Genomic DNA, 19,456 nt, shown 5'->3' with positions numbered 1-19,456 from the left:
ACTGGAGGAAGCCTCTGACAGAGAGGGAGAAGTTGTTCAAAAGGAGACTAACTGTGGGCACAGTGCTCTGCAGAAGTGAGGTGGGATCAACTTCATTCATAGGAGAGTTAGCTTCAGTGAAAAGAAAGAAATCTCGCTTCCTCCGAGACAGGAGGGCAAGTGGGATAAATGAATATCGGCACGTGTACCAAGTTTGCCAGTACAAAGGTGAGAGGAAGTTGAGAGATTGCCAGTGTCGTTTCAGTGCCTCTGATGAGTCCCATAAAGTAGAGTTGAACCTTGCGGGGAGAGTCGTTCTTAGGGTACTAGAGAGTGCTGAGTTCTTTGGGGAATGGGAGCCGAATTTCACTAAGAACATATAATCTCAATACCCGTGTTTGAAAACACAGTAGAGTTTGGAGGGCATGGGCGAATCTGAGCTGTCAATCTGATAACCCTTCAGAGAGTAAACAGACTCTTTCAAACTGGACATTTTTCTTTTTGTCAAATGGCATATACACTCTTCTACAGAGGTAACAACAAATCACAGCTTACCTCTCTAATCTTTGCTCAGCTGTTAACTCCATCCAGTTCTTTGTAGGGTAGACATTTGATACATGTAAAAGAAACCATGAAATCATCTCACAAACCGGCAGGTTTAGAGGAGCCCCAGGGATACAGACACAGGCAGGTCTTCCCACCTTAAAACCAAAAGAATTGACTAAGCTGCAGATTATGTAAGACAGAAATGAATAATGAAATGATAATGGAGATGTGAAAAATTGGGGCTATGAAAAGGACTATCCTTTGTATGCATGTGTGTTCCTTAAAAAGGCACTAAAATATGGGAATACTTGACAGTTGTAAAGCCCCTTTGTACTGCCTGTCCTGCTGTGCCACGCAGCAGCCACTGGGAGGCTCTCTTGACCACCAGTTTTTATCTTCAAGTTCATGCCACAAAAGGACTGGTGACTCTGAAGAGAAGGTAAAGATGTGCTCAGTCTTACCAGAATTTTACACATTCAAGCGTTATGTAAAATCGCCATGCAACCACCACCAGTCTTGTAGTTAACATTGCACGTGATAGGCACTCAAGCATTTACTGAACAGTTGAAGTCGACACTGGGCTGTATGTGCTGCCCTTGACAAGTGGGAAGGTAATAATACAATGCGTGTCTTTAGAATGCCCTTTGCTGAGATGTCCTTTCATTCCTGTGACCAAAATTGGGTTGGAAATTCACACGGGCAGAGTAGAAATATCAGACTCACAGAAATATCTGACTTACAACTGTGACCTGGCCTCTGGCCTTGGCTTGGCTGAGCAAAGTCTTTGTAGAACCTAGGAATAAAAGGGGTGTCAAAAAGAGATGAAATCTGTCATTCCTAACAATTCTTATCACAGCACTTAAACTGAACGAAAATCAAAGATCAGTGCTCTACTTTTGCAGGTTTACTTAGAAAGGCTTTTAACTTATGCTGAGATCGACATTTGCCCCACTAACTGGAAAAGAATTGTTTTGGGAGCCATTCTTCTTGCCTCCGAGTTTTGGGACGATCGGGCTGTATGGAATGTGGACGACTGCCAGATCCTCAAGGACGTTACAGTTGAGGACATGTGAGTTTGTAAGGTTACCGTGAACTTTCTAACCATTTTCCAATACCTCATTTGCTCTCATAAAGTTTACATTTTTACGAAATGTTACATTTTAAGAAAGGTTACCTTGTGCAGAGAGCTGAAATAGACATAAAATTACAGCCTTCTTTCTATCTAGCTGTAGTATAACAATTTGTATTTCCCCTCATTCATTGGTAGGTCTTGATGTGTTATTGTTGTAATATTCTGCTTGAGAAATTGAAATTATTTTTCTGGTGGTTTTTGCCAAACATTTTATAAGCTCACTACCAGAGCAACATGGTACAGTAAGTAACTTGACAGCTTTCTTAAAGCTGTCTACCAGGTCCAGTCCATTTTTAAGGGGCACATGCCTGGTCTTTGAAGCAAGTGGCCACTGTTAAGGTCTTAGGGCCTCTAGATTACTGACAGGTTATAATTTCAACCTGAGTCACACATTGTGTATTTGCTTTTGCTGGTCTTTTTCTCCTTTTTATCTGAGGTTCTGTTGTTACAGAAACTATGATGTACAGGTAGCCACATATAAAGGTTTCAGATCCCTGTGTTCCTGTCTCCTCCCCTAAAGTCTGCTGAGTTAGGAAACACCTACCTCTCAGGTAGTCCGGGAAGCATCCCTGGGGCCTCACCCAGGGCACTCAGCAAACACAGCGGCACTTTGTGGGGCCTTGAGTTAACTAGGCAGGTTCTCCTCACAGATGGCACGCTCACATTGGCATGAAACGCCAGGCTTCCAATCTGGCTCTGGTGAAGGGCCCCAAGGGTGGGAAGCAGGATGAGCCAGAGAGGTAATTCCAGCAGACTCTCGAAGTGCCCGCTTGACAGTGAACCTGTCTTTGTGGGTGGCATTCAGGAAAATGTGAAAGGACACCTCTTGATTATATTGGACAGCAGAGGCCGATCAAGATGGCAGGCAGGGGCAAGAGTTTGTTTTTGTTACCTTTGCCCCTTACCCTAGATAATTCACAATTACCAAAGTGCATATTTACAGCTGAAGCGAGGAAAGCTGTGACTAAGAGAAGGGACCAGTGACTGTCAGTAGCTGTCAAAGTGGCTTTTGGTGAAAATGCCCACTTTGGTGATCATGTAAACCAGGTGGTCGTGGTGATATTGCTGGTAGCAATCTTAGCAAACAGTGGAACAGCAGATAATGAATTTGAAATGAATAGAAGTACTTTTGGAAGTTGCAGAAACTAAAGTGACGCTGACCAACACTATCATCAGTCTTGAAACTGGTCCCTTGAAGGAAGGAAAATTTGTAATCGTGAACACCATCCCTGCCATGATGGCAGCTGAAATTTTCTCAGAATCTGCAGCTGAGCTGACTGGGGCTCTGGTTCCAGGTACAACATCCGAGAACATGGAGGGAAACGTGTGGGTGTTCATAGACATTGAGCCCAGGAGCATTGGCGGCACTGTCCAGCTATGAAGAAACTAATTCTAAACAACGCTTTTCTGTGTAGAACGGAGAATCACCAGGAGTTATGTTTATAATAGGCTGCTTTTGTTTATGATCTTTGGGAGTTGGAAAGCATTACAACAAAGTGTTTAATACACATTTGTTTCATCCCTCTGCTGTTGACTACTATTTGTAATGGTCTCATTTTGAGTCTGAATTGAAAAATTGCTGTCTATCAGCTTTTCCTTAAAACTTTCTAACATCTCTGTGTCTTGTTAAATATATATTTCCCTTCAAAAGAGTAAGTTAAACTGAGCAGCTGCTGTTCAGACAGTTTGCTGCGCCTGTAAGTGGTAGGCTCTTCAGCCACCTAGCCATTTACAAACAGCAAAAAACACAGAAGATGCATATTCTGTAGGCATAATGCTTTTCTTCAGTGATTAAAGCTCTATTAATAGACATGTTAATCCTATGAAGTACTGTATTTCCACACAATTAAAATGTATTAGTGGAGAAAATATAAAAGGGATAGTGAAGTGCATTTATTCCTGTAGTAAATTAAGTCCTGATTAGCTGATTATCAAAACATTATCTGATTTACATTTCTATAGACTTCTGGCCGTATGAACAGGAAATTAATTTTGGAAGTAGGTTCAGTTAGGTTTAAAGTTCAACAAATGAGAAACCTCATTTCTGCTCATACTCTGCTCTCCATACAGGAGAACATGGAGCATTTGTTGATTTATCCAATGGATAAAATATTAACACTTGAAAACCAAGAAACCAAATGTATGGTAAAATAAGCCACTTGCATGTTTGTTTGGGTATTTATCATTTTTATCTAATCAACTCTCTAAAGTGATTGCTGTGAAAAGTGGTAAGATTTACTCTAACTTTATATTTATTTACTTAAACATTTGGCAAGCAAATGGCTGGATATGGTCATATAGCAGAAGCCTGCTCCCAGCACTCTACTTTCCCACTTCATTGAATTCGCCCTCTGTGGGCGTGTGCAGTCTGTCCTGGCAAGGGGCGGTAGGTCTGAACATTCTGGGCTGCTCTCCTAACACCGGGGGCAACAACTGCTCTATCAGAGGTCGTATCATAAAGTGGGTTTAGCCTAGCTGAGACATAATCTTACTGCCTTCCTAAGCTTAAAAAGTGCATCCTGTCCTGTCATGGTGACGACAACTCACCCTAGTAAGGTTTTAAGGTGAACAGAAACTTGCATTATGCCCTTTGACACAGCCCCATGCACGGGGTGGGGGTGGGGGTGGGGGGGATTCCCTTTCCCATCGAATGTAGCTTATTTATTTATTTACTTGAGATGAATCCTTGTTGCCTCAAGAGTTTTCCCCCCTCAGAGATAATAGCAGTGGCTCTCGATGGATCCATTTGTTGCCGTGGTGATGTGCCCACTCCTTTTGTTGGCTCGTCTCTACTTCAGTAAGCCCCTTCCTGTCACCAGCCAGGTGAAAATGTCTGCAAGTTCTTCAGAGCTAATAAACAGCATACATCATTCCTTTCAACTGATCACTAGAGCGGGGCCTCGTGAGTGAGTGTGGAGCATGAATCGTACAGCTGCACTAATGGAACTCTGAAGAATGAGCCCCTGAGTCAGCAGCATGAGTGCATAAGAGGGCCATGACCTCTTCCCCCTTGTCCCAGACTCAAAGTGCTGGGACGCAGAAAGGACCACAAATAGCTGTACCTTGTTTGCACATTAGGGTATTAATCCAGCTGGGTAGCCATTATTGGTTTCAAAACAGTATTTAGAGCCATCCTAGTAGCTCAGAATGGTATTTTTGAAGATAGCCCAGTTGACTAAAATTGTCCTGTGTTGGTTTTGTCTTCTCCTCCTCCCCCAGGAATGAGATGGAAAGGCACTTCGTGGAGCTACTTCAGTTTAATATTAATGTTCCTTTCAGTGTGTATGCCAAATACTACTTTGACCTTCGCTCCTTAGCAGATGACAACAACCTGAATGTTCTATTCACTCCTCTTAGCAAAGAAAGAGCACAGAACTTAGAGGTAAGGCTGTGAAATCACTAACTGGGGTTTTCTGTCAGCCACCGAAGCCACACCTGTAGCTAAATTATATTAAGCAGTGATTAGGAAAATGGAAAGCTGTTAACAGTTTGAAGAGCTTATTGACCCGTTGGCATCATATATCCTGTGTCTTTTATGGTTTATACAGGGATCCCACATTATAAAAAAAAAAATTGTCTCTTCTGTAACCATAATTCAGAATACTTTCAATCATATTTAATCTGTTCTTAATGGTTTTCCATTTGAACCTCTACACTTACATATAACCATACATGAATAATTTCTTAAAATTGTATCCCTAATCAGATGTACCTACATAATCTACTTACCACTCTTAACTGTCTTTTTTTTTTTAATAATTGATGTTTTGGACTATTTCTACTGTCTTGATATTTTTAATAAATAAATAAATGTATTTATTTATTTATGGCTGCATTGGGTCTTCGCTGCTGCACGCGGGCTTTCTCTAGCTGCGGCGGGCGGGGGCTGCTCTTCATTGCGGTGCGCAGGCTTCTCATTGCAGTGGCTGCCCTTGTTGCAGAGCACGGGCTCTAGAGCGCAGGGTCAGTAGTTGTGGCGCACGGGCTTAGTTGCTCCTCGGCATGTGGGATCTTCCCGGACCAGGGCTCAAACCCGTGTCCCCTGCATTGGCAGGCAGATTCTTAACCACTGCGCCACCAGGGAATTCCCTCTTAACTGTTTTTTACTCAGCTTGCAGTTCGTGTGTGTGTGTGTGTGTGTGTGTGTATATGTGTATCACAGTTCAGTCCCATGAGTTTATTAGACAAAGCGTCCGTGGCTAACCTGAGAGACCTATACTTGGAAGGTATAATGTGGATTCAGATACTGGATGTAGAAAGTACATGAGTTTTTAATATACATGGTAACGTACATGGAACAACGTAATACTTATGGCTTATGATTTTTGGTGGGTATACAGCAAAATTCACAACTGAAATGAACACATTTAAAATTGATACTTTCTGTGGTACCTTGGTGGTACTTTAGAATAAGATGTTTTTCTACCATAATTTATGTGCAAGTGAAATAGCACCTTTCAGCGCTTGTCATTAGACCTCTCCTACCTTCAGCACATACCTACCTGATTAAAATTTTCTTAGAGTATGTAATAACTAATGAAAACTGAAGAGAAGTTGAATAGCTGAGTAAACACTGATTTTGCCCAAGTGTATGTCCATTACGTTTAAGGATCACGTGTGTAGGTAACAGATGATATTGCTATTAGGAGCCTATCATTAGGAAGCCAATTTTTAAGTAACTCTAAGTTATTAGGGCAAGTTACCCCTTGCCCCAGCAATCTAATCATAGCCCTTAAAGGTTATTACCTTAGGGAACTGTCAGTTAGTGTAGATATCAGCTATCCAAAGTAGCAGTAACTATGAACTATCTAAACGAATGGAGATGTGTGGCTTATCAATGATGCTTTTTTTGTTTTTTTAAGGTCCGAACATTTTTTTTCCCCCCCTGATTATACCTATGTTCTACCTGATTGACTTTCCTAGGCCATTTCCAGATTGTGTGACGACAAATACAAAGACGTGTGTAGAGCTGCTATGAGAAGGTCTTTCAGCGCTGATCATTTCATTGGTATTCGGCGCTCCAATGCCATCCTCTCTTAAGGGAGAAGTGAGGGGTTGTAACATCATAAACCCCTCGAAACAAAGACTGGAGAAATATCACCTCTCCTGCTCAGAAACCAGCAAAGTTAGTATTTTCACCTTAAAGAAAGACATTGAATTCAAGAGACTCATGGACAAGCGAAGATTATGCTCATAGGAAAGAACGGGACCTCGTCAATGTAACACGCTCTTCTGTCCTTTTTATTGTAAACAGAGTTACAAAAACCACTCCAAAGCTAAAAGCTCCCAATCCACGCACAGATATCTGCTCCCAATCCACGCACAGATATCTGATAGCTGTGAGCTATGTGAGGTTTTTTAATTAATAGTTTAAATTTTTAGACTTTAAAGACACTAGCTATATAACTTCTATGTTTTTCTTACCTCACTGTCCCATACTGCTGCATATTCCTTTAGAATCAGTGCAGTATTACCATCAAAAAATGGGACTCCAAAAAAAAAAAAAAGTAAAAAAAGAAAAAAAAAACAAAAAAACAAAAAAAAAACAAAAAAGAAAAAAAAACAAAAAAAAAACAAAAAAGAAAAAAAACACAAAAAAAAAACATGGGACTCCTAACAACTCATAAAGCCAAACTTCGGAACAGACTGTTGTAGCATCGTTAGGTTTTGCAGGGTTCTTCCTCTCTACTATATCATTGAAGCTGCTAGTCATTATTGGCAATCAATTTAAACCAAAAAGCTGCTGAATAACACATGTCATCCAAATTCTTTGCAGGCAGTACTTATTAGCATATTAGCATGTTTGCGATCATAAACAGAGAAAGTAGGTTATTTCCTTCTGTTGGGTCCGTGCTGCATTTCTTGTTAAGTATAATGGTGCTTCTGATTTTGTGATGATTTTCCTCTTTGTTATATACTTGTGTTAAAGGATATTTTCATAATTCCAGCCAGCATGGTGGTCCAGTAATTAACAAGCCGGTGATGAAATAGAAGGTGTCCCAAAAGTCTTAGAACAATTTTAAGCTTTAATATAGTGTGCCTGGATACTCCAGAACACTGTCGCACAAGTATAAATGCTAGACTGGCAAAACATCACTTGAAACTTTAATCGAATTTCTTCTAAACTCATTTACTTTTGTACATTTTAAACATTAAGCTTTTATTTTTATATTTTTTATTTTTTTAAATGAATTAATTTATTTAATGGCGTGTTGGGTCGTTTCTGTGTGAGGGCTTTCTCTAGTTGTGGCAAGCGGGGGCCACTCTTCATCGCGGTGCGCGGGCCTCTCACTGTCGCAGGCTCTCTTGTTGGGGACACAGGTTCGAGCCCTGGCTTGGGAAGGCCCGTGAGCCACAATTACTGAGCCTGCGCGTCTGGAGCCTGTGCTCCGCAACAAGAGAGGCCGCGATAATGAGAGGCCCGCGCACCGCGATGAAGAGTGGCCCCCACTTGCCACAACTAGAGAAAGCCCTCGCACAGAAACGAAGACCCAACACAGCCATAAATAAATAAATACATAAATTTTAAAAAATAAAACAATAAACGCTTAACGTTTAAAATTTACAAAACTAAATGAGTTTAGAAGAAATTCGATTAAACTTTCAAATGATGTTTCGTAAGTTTGTGGCATTTATACTTCTACAAGTATCAAAGCTTAAAATTGCACTAAGACTTGAGGGGATACCTCCCCTCCTCTTTTTAAAATAGTCCTTGCAAGGCTGGGCTGCTTACCTGCTTGATCACCTAAGTTTCTTTTTTCTAGATTTGGTAAAGGAATTATGAACAACAGTGTTAATTCACATGTAATAAATTGAAAAGAACTGGACCCTAGTAGTAGTGACAGGAGAGTAAGTGATACGAAACAGCTTTTCTATCCTGGGTGTTAACCTGGCTGTAGGTGTCTCACTTCAAGTTCTATGTAAGAGGAAACATATAAACCTTAGGAACCCTTACCTCAGGCTTTAAAAGGCAGGGAGGTCCAGTAATCAGTCTTTTTGGAGATTGGTAACAATGTCACCTAAACTTGAAATATTAAAAAAAAAAAAAAAAAGTGTTCTCAACTATGTGAAATCTTTCTCCTCCTACCTTCTCAAATGTAATCCTAGGAATTTTGCCTGTAAACAAAGCATTTCTGGGCCAGAAGTACTTTCTCTCTTTATAGCAAGGCTTCACATTATACTGAGTGCTGCAGGTTCCATCATTTTTAAGGGACAGAGACATAAATGATAAATTATGGTATATAAAATACTACAATCTACCACCTCAAAAAATATTGTTTATGGAGTTTGGAGCTTGGAAATTCAAGTACTGATTGCAGTTTTATTTTGAAAAGAATGCTACAACTTATGTGGTTTTTCTTCCTCATGTTTATATTAAAAGAAAAGCTAATAAACTCTGTTTTAATTAAAATATATGGCTACTGTGTTTGTAACACTTCTCACTATTCACATAACATTACAACTCTGCCTAACTCAAATGTTTTCAGTCAGCTCTGATAGTCGGGCCTTAAAGCATTTTCCAACTAACCATTCATAAGTTGTTTTGACCCCTGCCTTTAGTTAAGATGTAGACATTTATTTCTTCAGCTTACGCTCTTTTCAACCTGAAGATAATCTAGTCCACTTAAAATCACTGGCTACAGTGCTCAGTGGCATAATGCATGAGATGGCATTTTTGAATTGTTTGTTATGGTGCCAAGATGGAAATGCACATTGAAAGATAAAAGTAGGTAAATCCACAGAGAAAGGAATTACAGGAATACTGTAGAATCAGAACTTGTTGTTTGAGGGTTTCAAGCAATTGAACAGGAAAGAAAATGGAAGAACAGGAAGCAGTAGAATTGTGGTTGCTGTTAAGAGGGTGACTTTTAAACAAGCCACGTAATTTGACTTTAACATGCTATTTCACTTAACATTCAGTTGGAAATATACCAGATCTCTAAAGTTTCTTTTAGACCCTAGCCACTGCACTTGAGCAATATTCCATCAGTCCTGATAGTATTGCCGTAGTATTTCCTCCACCTTAGTTACCTCCCTAAGGTCACATCTTTAACTTTGTTCTTGTTAAGTTGCTGATGAGGAGAAATGATCTGATTTAGTACAGAAGGGAAAAAAAATCGATCACAAGTCACTGTTTATATCAATAGTTTGCACCGCGTAGTAATATGCCAGTTACTAAGCAGAAATGCTGACATATCTCGAGTGGTCGAAGGTTTGAAAAAAAAAAAATTGGGGGTAGGAACATTGGGCATGACTGTAGCTTCAAGAACAAGTTGGTAGAATAAGGGGAATCGCTAAAAATTGCTTTTCCCCTTCAGCTTTAATTCTAGAGGCAATACAGCCATTTTAATAAATGGGAAATTGAGGCAACTTAAGGTAAAAATTTAAACATCACAAAGTAGGTTCTCCAACAAATATGGGGCATGGAAACTAGTTATTAATAGGGTGGCAACTATGGCATTTTTTCCCAGATTTTTATACCGAGGAAGGGTTTGTTCCCTAAAGTAGTAAGACTATAAAAGAATATCTGACTACCTGAACTCAAATTTTATTTTTTCGCTTTTTAAGAAAAATTATTTTTCTCTATTGGAATACTGACATCTGTGCAATTTTAACTCTGGTATACCGTGAACTGAACTTTATTCTTTACAAGGAAAAGACAAAAGTTTGAAATGTATGTTTGAACCAAATTAAATTGCCATTTTTGTATGTTAAATTCATGTGGTTGACCCTAAGACAACTTCTTAGGGCCCAGTGTTTCTGGTTAAGAGAAATTTTTTCCACCCTGTATCAGATTCCATCATGACCCTATGCTTTCACATTTACTCCTAATGTACCCTGTATGCCCATTCTTGAAATTCAACAGCACTAAATCCTAGTTTTACAACAGGTCAAATTTCATTTCTTAGTTTTCCCATTCTATAAAATATACCATTCCTTGATTTTTGAAAAATGCTGAAGCCAGTATTTACTGGAAAACAATTCACTCTGTATTCAGGTTATGCAATGTTTTTGGAAATGTTTACCTATAGCGTGTAGGTTAGCTAAAATCTTTCATCACCCAAGACTTCTCTCTAACCACATGTAAAATGACTACGACTGTTCCCTCACCCAGAAGCCGCATTCTTGAGTATAGAGCTATTTGGTAAAGCACTTGACAGCTGGTAGGGGCTCTCCCAGGGGTAAGTGCTAATTTCTATGCAGAATCTGTAGATTACACCCAGCATCTATCAAGTTAAGGATTAGATCACCTAAAATCTTAACTGTTAGCCACTCACCAGCCTGGCCAGCCTGACACCGTGCCAGCAAGAATACAAAAGATCTAGGAGCCCTTCAGAGACACCTGGTCCCTTGTACAGAGGTGCAATCTGTTTGGCTTCTGAGGCAATTTCCACTAGTCCGTTTTAAATGGGTTTGGCAGATGAGATAACATGTACTTCATGTGAAAGAAATGTTATGAATACCAGTTTATGGTTTAGGATCTCTAACATGCAGAAAGAACCAGGAAAGTGAAGTAGTATAGAAATTAAGAGAAATCCAGAGTCAAATGAAAAGAGGTGAATGTTCTTTAAAAAAAAAAAAAAAAAAAAAAAGGAACAGGTTAGGTGATTACTTAACTGCTGTGAGGGCAGCTAAATAATTTGAATGTGATTAGAGAAAGTCAGTGACAGCCTCAGAACCTAAGGTCCTCAAGAATATGTCGATCTCTACTTCAAGACCTCAAATTACTCTGCTAGCTTTTTCTTACAACATCTATTCCTTCATCTTACCGTTCTCAATTCTACTGACCTTTACTTCTAGCTCCCCAGATGGTGGCCCTTTATCTCCTCACTGTGGGAACCGACTCTTCCAAACGCAGGGCATCAGTGTTTTGTCCACCTCCCACTGCCCTCTCTCAACAAGGTCATCTCAGCTTCACCCTTTGACTCTCTGCTCGTGTCCAATGTGGCAGTGCTTGATGTTGGTTACTACTATGAGCCATTTCTAAAACACTATCACCAGGTTCCAGGAAATACAGGATTTCTATGGCTCACGGGCTAACTGGCCCCTTGTAATCCCCTTTAATCAACTACTTGAGCCCTCCTGTGTTCCCACAAAGTAGTTGTTCCCAATTTGCTGCACTCACTCCCCTGATCTGCCCACATCCCTAGATGTATCTCCTCAGGCTAGGCAGCAACCCCACCTTCCAAACTCCAAAACTCATTTCATCTGGCATTAGGAATAGATGCCTCACTTCTTAAGGTAACCCCTTCTCATCTAAGGGAGAGGATTCCATCCCAACTCTTCAAATCAAATTTCTATATCCAACACCCCCACCACCAGGATGGTGGTGAGGATGGGGCAATTTGACCTTCCTCAGCCCTTGACATGTCCTAGTGTTTCTCAAGATGTGGTCTCCAGACCACCTGCCTCTCATGGGCTGAAAGTCCCTGTAAGAAATGAAGCTTCTCTAAATGCAACGCGGAATCCTAGAACAGATAAAGAACATCAGTGGAAAATCTGGTGAAATCCAAATGAAGTCTGGAGTTAACAGTAGTGCGTTAATGTTGACTTCTTAGTTTAACAAATGTGCTATGATAATATGTTAATATTAGGGCAAAACGGATATATCTTTGCAACTTGTCTGTAAACCTAAAATCATTCTAAAAGTTTACTAAAACAGAACAAAAAGACCTAATTCTTGGATCCCAAATTCATCTCAATTCCTGGAGCTGAAGCCTGGGAATCTACATTTCTAATAGGAACCCCAAATGATTCTTATGCAGACACAAACTTGAAAACTAGTCTTTCAATTCCCTTTCCATTCCATGCCTGAATGGCTGCTTCCTCCTTGTTTTACTTACCTTAACCTGATTTCATCTTTTAGATCCTCTCAACCCTAAAATATAAGTACTATCATTATCCCCCTTTCACAGATAAGAAAGTACTAAGATGCAGCACACAAACGAAGTACTAAGAGCTTAAGTAATTTGTTCAGGATCAACAGCCCATGAATGATGGAGCTGGGAGTTGAATCCCTAATCAGTCTAGCTCCCAAATCTATGCACAGAACCACTCTACTTCCTCTCATTCTGTTGCACGTAAGAGCTCTGTAACTAAATCACTAAAAGAAGCATTATTACCTATTTCTCCAACTTCCTAAGTCCAACAGTGCCCCCCTTTTCCACTGGGGGGAATGAACAATGAGAAAGCATTGGGAAGATGTGCCAACTAGAGACCTGGACGGGTAAGGCACAGTGGCTCTTGCACCAGGATCCAGCTCAACTGCTGTATTTTCTGTTCTCCCAAATTCCCTAACATGTACCAATCTAATAATGCTCATAGTACTCACTTTGATGCTAAATTAATTATCTCAGGTTTACTAAGCATCTGTCCAGATTGTCAGGGAAGTGCCAACTCTAAATCAATTGACCGTTGGCCCTCCGTATCCACAGGTTCTGCATCAGTGGATTCAACCAACCATGGACTGAAAATACTTAGGGAAAAAAATTTCAGAAAGTTACAGAAAGCAAAACTTGAATTTGCTGCACACCACCAACCATTTGCATTATATTTACAACTACTTACTTAGGATTTGTATTTGGTGTTATAAGTAATCTAGACATGACTTAAAGTATAAAGGAGGGTGCGGGGGAAGATGGGAGGATTGTGCGTAGGTTATATGTAAATACTGCACCGTTTTCTATAAGGGACTTGAGCATCCATGGATTTTGGTATGGGGTGGCACGGGGGGGAGGGAGACTACTGGAACCAATGACCCACAAATACAGAGGGAGAACCATATATCCTCTTATCTTATCTGGGTTCCCTGACTTGTATTTAGACCTTAATACAAAGTTGTGGATCTAACTGCTGAATGATAAAGTTTTGGGAGTTTCTGACTGCAAACCAGACACACACAACAACAGCAGCACTTCTATCCAAATTGCTTCAGTACAGAGTATAGATGGAGGGTTGATAAAATAGAACACAATCTCAGGTAATGTCTCTGTTCTTATGTGTATTTTCCTTCATTTCTTCAAGTGAATCATGAAACAATCACAGGATCAGCAGGAGAAACCTATGAAGTATATTCATTCAGGTAAAACATGTTTTCATTAGTTCTCCTTCTGGTGATTGGAATTTCTTTAATTTTATTATCAATAAAAACGTTGCCACTTATATTCAAAGTACATCCGAGAAATCTGATCATGAAGTTAGAATGCACATACCTCCTTCAGATACTCTTAGAAAACAGTGTCTCTCCATGAAAGCATGAGAAAACTACTTGTACAGCATCTTATTTGCTTTACCATTGCTTTAATGCACTTTAAAATTTAGCTACATTAATTGGGAACAAAGAAACAAAAATAGACATTTCTTTGTTTTTCATAAATAACTACTCTCCATATTTGATAAAAATCTCAAAGCATTATTTTAACTTCCCACAAATATAATACATACAATTTTTTTTTCTGAAATAATAAGGTCAGCAAATTAAGTATCTTGACACTAATATAACCACATACAACTGCTATTCTACTGACTTCCAGGAACAAAACAAAAACAGAAAACTTCTTATCAAGATGCTCTGGGTTTCCTTTTGCTAGTGTTAGGGATCTGGAATTATAATCATCTGCCAGTAATAATTTTATAGATTCTAGTTGATTGTCTACAAATAAAATGTCGCTGGCTCTGCTTTGTGAGTTCTGGATTTGACATGACACTGACAATACCGCATGGGACAGGCACTATACACACATGGAAATCAGGAAAAGTACTGAATGCCCTGGACTCGAACTACTGACTCAGTATGTGCCTCACTTGGCTCAGTAATAAATTCACCTGCACCAAACCCGTATCAAAAGTCACTAAATCTCTCATATATATAATATATATTATTTATATACACACCCACAAAACATACACACTATACATACAGTTTGTAACAACATGAAGTACTATTGTCTTCAAATGATGTACCACAGACTGAAATAAATCCTGTAATTGTCATCAAGCTGCTAGAAGCTTTTGAGAGTTCTGAGCCAGGTTACTTAGTTACTTTCATCCTGCCTACCCTTCATTCACCCTGCTTTAATGTCTTGGTAGCTTTTTCTTTCAAAACCACCCTCCTCAACCCAGGCGTATTTCTTTCCCAGGATCACTTGATCGGACTTTGGAGGCAAGAAAGGGCATGCAGGGGGAGCAGGAAATCCTCAGCCACTGTACCTCACACCTGCCTAGATTTGTGATGTTCTCTGTCCTGTTGGCCACATTCGGTGTTAGAAAGCAGTTATTCAAAGCTTTGTCCCTCCTACCCCCCTTGGTCTTTCTGTAGAGCACAAAAGTGAAAGAAGCCTCTTTAGCAGGGGTAGCAGTTCATTAAAATATACAACTACATTTCCTAGCTCTGGGGTTCCCATTCTGTACTTGAGACTGCAGGTCACGGATGCTGTTATTAAGGTGCGCTGTGGGCTCCATGAGGTTTTCTCCCGGCAGCCGGTGTCGGGATTAGTGCAGCCCTAGCCCAGGAGGAAACGGCCTAATGAATACCAACTTGGAAACAGTGGTGTCAGCACGTGATTTAAGCTTGTACATTGCTCACAATTACACACAACACACACACAGGCTTATCACTGGAAATGACTACGAGAAAACATGACAAAGGTTTGCAAGGATAAACCAATAAGGCACCAAGAATACTTATTTTCAGCCAATTTAGACAGCTTCAAAGTGTGAGGTTAATAATATAAATTAAAATGACTTCCTAAGTCTTATCAACTGATTTACTGAGAGGTCACATATTAGTTCCTTCTAAATCTTTACCCCCTAATCTGTGATGGGAGACGTTGCTTACAATTGAACCATGAAAGGGACAGCCCAAAAGCTGTACATGTGAAACTAAACTGGGCCTTAAATCCTCACTAAAATCACAGAGCTGGCTGTGAAGAAGCTGCTAAACCACCCCACAACCTTCCAGTTTATAATTGTTTTCAGGAGTGTGGATTGTTTGCCTAATAAAAATAAAAATCAGAAGAAAACAGCATATGAGATGGAAATAGGGGGCGACCATAAATAGATGGGCTTCTCTGCCCTGGGTAGCGGGAGGGGTGGCTGAGGTAAGACTTGAGGGAAGCAGGTGGGCTTCATCTTTGAGGGAAGGGAGGGGGAGAGCAGCGGTGAGAACAGAGGCTGAAAACAGAGGCAGCTCTGAGAGTTGGCCTGGACCTAGACCTCCAAATGCATTACCTGTATTGCCTTTCCTTGTCTTAGTATCCTTTGTCTTAACTGTCTTTTTTTTTTTTTTTAAAGTAAATTGGTTGTTCTTTTTAGGTTTGGTATGTTGCCAAAATGAAAAATAGTTGTTTTAACAGGAAGAATTAAATCACTTCAACCACATCATCCCACAACTTTTAGATACATTCTGCATCATCTTTACACTCCTCCACAAAAAAAAAAAAAAAAAAGGAAGAGGAAAAACCCAAATTAGGCACAATGACCTAAGGCAGCAGAATAATCTATGTACTTTCTGGGAAGACATGTTAACTGAGGGAAGAGGTCAAGGTGATCAGAAAAGTTCCTCATTTGAAAAAGAAGAGAGGAACTGGCCCTCAGGCAGGGGATCTATTTCAAGGTTCTAAGAAGCTTCTGAACAAGTAGAGGAATTAGATGTGCAAAAAGTTCTGTAGCTCTGTGTACAAGGTTTTGTCGAATATACTGAAATTTTGATTCAGAGGATGAGCGTGTAAGAGCAGTGCATTTTTATAAACGTGAATAGCTTCTGAAAGTCCATGAAAACTATAACACCAGGCTTCTTTCCACCAGCAAAGTGCTTAAATACACTATGGAAACTATACACTTGTTTACTTAATATCCATAATGTAAAAACTGACCTGGGCTTAAATCTGACTTTTCCAACTTTGGTATAAATGAAGCGCAAATCCCTACACTTGCTGTTTTTCTAGGGAGACATCCTCAAATTTTAATTGTTTTTGCCATTTTAGCTTCTTAAATTTAGTCCCCACTCAGTCCTGGTCACTGGTATTCTGCTGGCCAATGCACTGTCACCCCCTTCCCCAGTAATGGCCTCACACTCTTCTTGCATGAATGGTTAAATAGATTAGGAAAGCAAACAGAATTTTTAACAGTAAAGTATGTATGCGTGGTGTGTGTACGTGTGTATTCATCAATACATAGACTTTCATATATAAATGAGGGAATGGTTCAACAGATTAGAAAAGCAAACAGAATTCTCTAACAGTAAAGTGTGTGCTCATCACTATATAGGCTTTCTCAGAAGAGGAGGAAGAGAAAAACATATTGAGGTGAGGTGGGGGGGGGGGAACAGCTTTCGTTTTGCCGCACTGATCCATGTTTTAAAAGCTTATGCAAGGGTGTTATGGGTCTCATTTGTTTTCAGAGGCCGCAGAGAGCAGTGTCTCGATGCTTTTGGAATATCTGGCTGTAATCTAGTCCAAAGTCCAGGGACACTTATTTTCCCCCATCGCTGCCAGTGTGTGTTCACAGGACTGCATGGTGCGCGCCCGCCGCCGCGTCCCGCCCGCCGCTCTTCTCCTCCCCTGCAGGGGGATCCGCGCTCCAGCGGACTCCTGGGGGCGGTGGCGGTTCTCCCGGGACGCGCCGGGCTCCGCTCCTCCCCCGCGCTCTAGCACCCTTTGGCCCACCTCCGGCGGGTATTGAACTGCGCGCGGCGGCGGCGGCGCTGGCTGCAGTGGAGTCACGGCCTCGGGCTGACTGGCCTCTCCCGCCCAGCCTGGGTCACCTGCTTCTAATGCCCGCCGGGAGGCTCCGCCCCGGCCCCGCCCCTTACAAAGAGGGTTTGAATTGTTTCCCGCTCCCCCCACCCCTTCCTTCTACTGGAAGAAGGCGGCAAAAAGGCAGGAGGGCCTGAGTTCTTGAGGGACTCAGGACTGCACTTTAGGGCTGAGTCGTTCTTGTGTCCTGGATCCCACTTACACAGACTGGGAGACAAAATTGCAGAATAGCCCTCTTCCTCCTGCTTATCAACAAGACTTTGTGAGAAATAATCCCAGCCTCAAAGTTAAAAGAAATAAATATAAATCTCTTCACAAACATTAAAACCGTTAATAAATATGTTTAAAATGTACTTTACCTCTTTCATTCCCTGGGAGTCTACAGGTGCTTATATTTTTTTGGTTTTTTGGGAACTACTTGGCACTCAGTGTCGGCAAACATCCCAGGGTTGAAAGTAGTGGGAGTTGAAAAGCTATGGAATAGCAATCAAAAAGAAAGGGAAACCCTCAGTGGAAAGTATGCACAGATTGTGAACATGCCAAGAGAGGCTGCCTCATTCTGTGGCCTGTATGCAACATGTGTATTATTGGGGATGGACAAGTGTTGGCTAATAATAAAAATTATTTGAAGTTGGAGAATGTTAATCACTCATGCTGGAATTGAACCAGAATACATGTGTTATTTCACTTGGTTCTGACTCAAAGGATGTTATCTCCTAGTCTGTAAACCTCTCCCTTCTTAATCAACAGGGAGATGTTATTTTTGCGTGGAGATCTCTAATAATAGTAGTAATAATAGCGGGAAAACTTGGCCAAAAGAAACGTATTTTGCATTGTATAGCTTTTTGTATCATTTGAATTTTTGCTTTTCTGCATATAGTATTTCACTTTAAAGGCAGTTTAAAATATGCTGTTTAACATGTATTAGGCAGGGTGCTACATAATTCATTTCAGTTAGCTCATTTGATCCTCACAACAATCAGAGGGAACTGGCATCATAATGGCTTCCTTGAAGTTACATGTTTAGTCCATGGAAAGGACAGAAATCACAATTTTCTTCTGAGTCATAGTTATTGTTTAACAAACTGGAAAACACTGAATTATTTTTAAAGATGCAATTTTTAAGCAACTAGAACATTGCCAGGCATTCTTAGCTATTAATTCACTCATCTATCCTTCCATCTAGCCAGCCAGCCATCCATCCATCCAAAAACACCAAATTTCTGACTTGAAGACACTACTGTTATATTAAACGTGTTGCTACAAAGTGGAATTCATGAGGTTCAACTTAAATTATTGTCCAAGGTGTACTTATTAATTGATGAAAATACGGAGGATCATGCCAAACATTCCATCCAGTAAGACTGTGACATTTTGAAAGTTTTGAAGTATTGGTTTTGGATTTTGTAATCAGAGAATAGTTATGGCATTTCTAATCTTACTATACTTGTATTGATTATACATATTGAGACACTTGAGAGTTCAATGCTATAGGAATGACTGGACAGGTAGCCTCTGTATACTCTTCAGTATCTTGATAATCAAGCCTGGAACAGTGTGCTGCCCATAGATGCCTTTGGTAAATATTTGTGAAATAAATGGATGAATAAATGGCAACTGAGATTAACTTTTTAAACTTTAGCAAGTGGCATTGAATCCTTGGATAAAGCTTACCTTATGAGCTATATATATCTCTGAGGTTGACCCTACCCTGTTAAATGCAGCATGAGTCCAAACCTTGGCTCTTCCTTTACTAGCTGCCACTTTGGACAAGTCACACGACAGCTCCAGGTCCTCTTTCCTCATCTGTAAAGTGGAGTTACCCCTCATAGAGTTGTAGTGAGGGGTAAATGAATTTATATGGTGAAGAGCTTAAAACCATGTCTAGCACCTCGTAACTCTATTTAAGTCTGTTATTAGTTTCTACTGGGTTCATGCTATTTTTCTGTTTTCCCACTCTATTTTCTTTTGTGTATCACTTTAATAATGGGGAAAAAGTTACATTTTTTAGATGTACAGGCATACCTCAGAGATATTGTGGGTT

General features: G+C 40.3%; 2 long non-coding RNA genes across 3 annotated transcripts; one reads left to right on the top strand and one right to left on the bottom strand.

Annotated features, from left to right (window-relative positions):
- Positions 1-274: 274 nt before the first annotated feature.
- LOC309653570 lies at positions 275-2,517 on the bottom strand. Of its 2 annotated transcripts, XR_014259251.1 has the most exons (4): positions 2,202-2,517; positions 1,266-1,318; positions 834-953; positions 275-680 (listed from the first exon to the last, which is right to left on the bottom strand). It is a non-coding gene; the product is annotated as an uncharacterized lncRNA (long non-coding RNA). The 2 variants fall into 2 exon arrangements; XR_014259252.1 differs by lacking the exon at positions 1,266-1,318 and having other exon boundaries at positions 2,202-2,513.
- A 2,383-nt stretch (positions 2,518-4,900) lies between these two features.
- On the top strand, positions 4,901-7,482 carry LOC309653572. Its single transcript, XR_014259255.1, has 2 exons — positions 4,901-5,039; positions 6,581-7,482. It is a non-coding gene; the product is annotated as an uncharacterized lncRNA (long non-coding RNA).
- Positions 7,483-19,456: the final 11,974 nt, after the last annotated feature.

This window comes from Balaenoptera physalus (assembly GCF_965194825.1).
Source record: "Balaenoptera physalus genome assembly, contig: HAP1_SCAFFOLD_601, whole genome shotgun sequence".
Classification (NCBI taxonomy): domain Eukaryota; kingdom Metazoa; phylum Chordata; class Mammalia; order Artiodactyla; family Balaenopteridae; genus Balaenoptera; species Balaenoptera physalus.
Note: the sequence above shows the minus strand (reverse complement) of the source record. Positions and strands in the feature narration are given on the sequence as shown.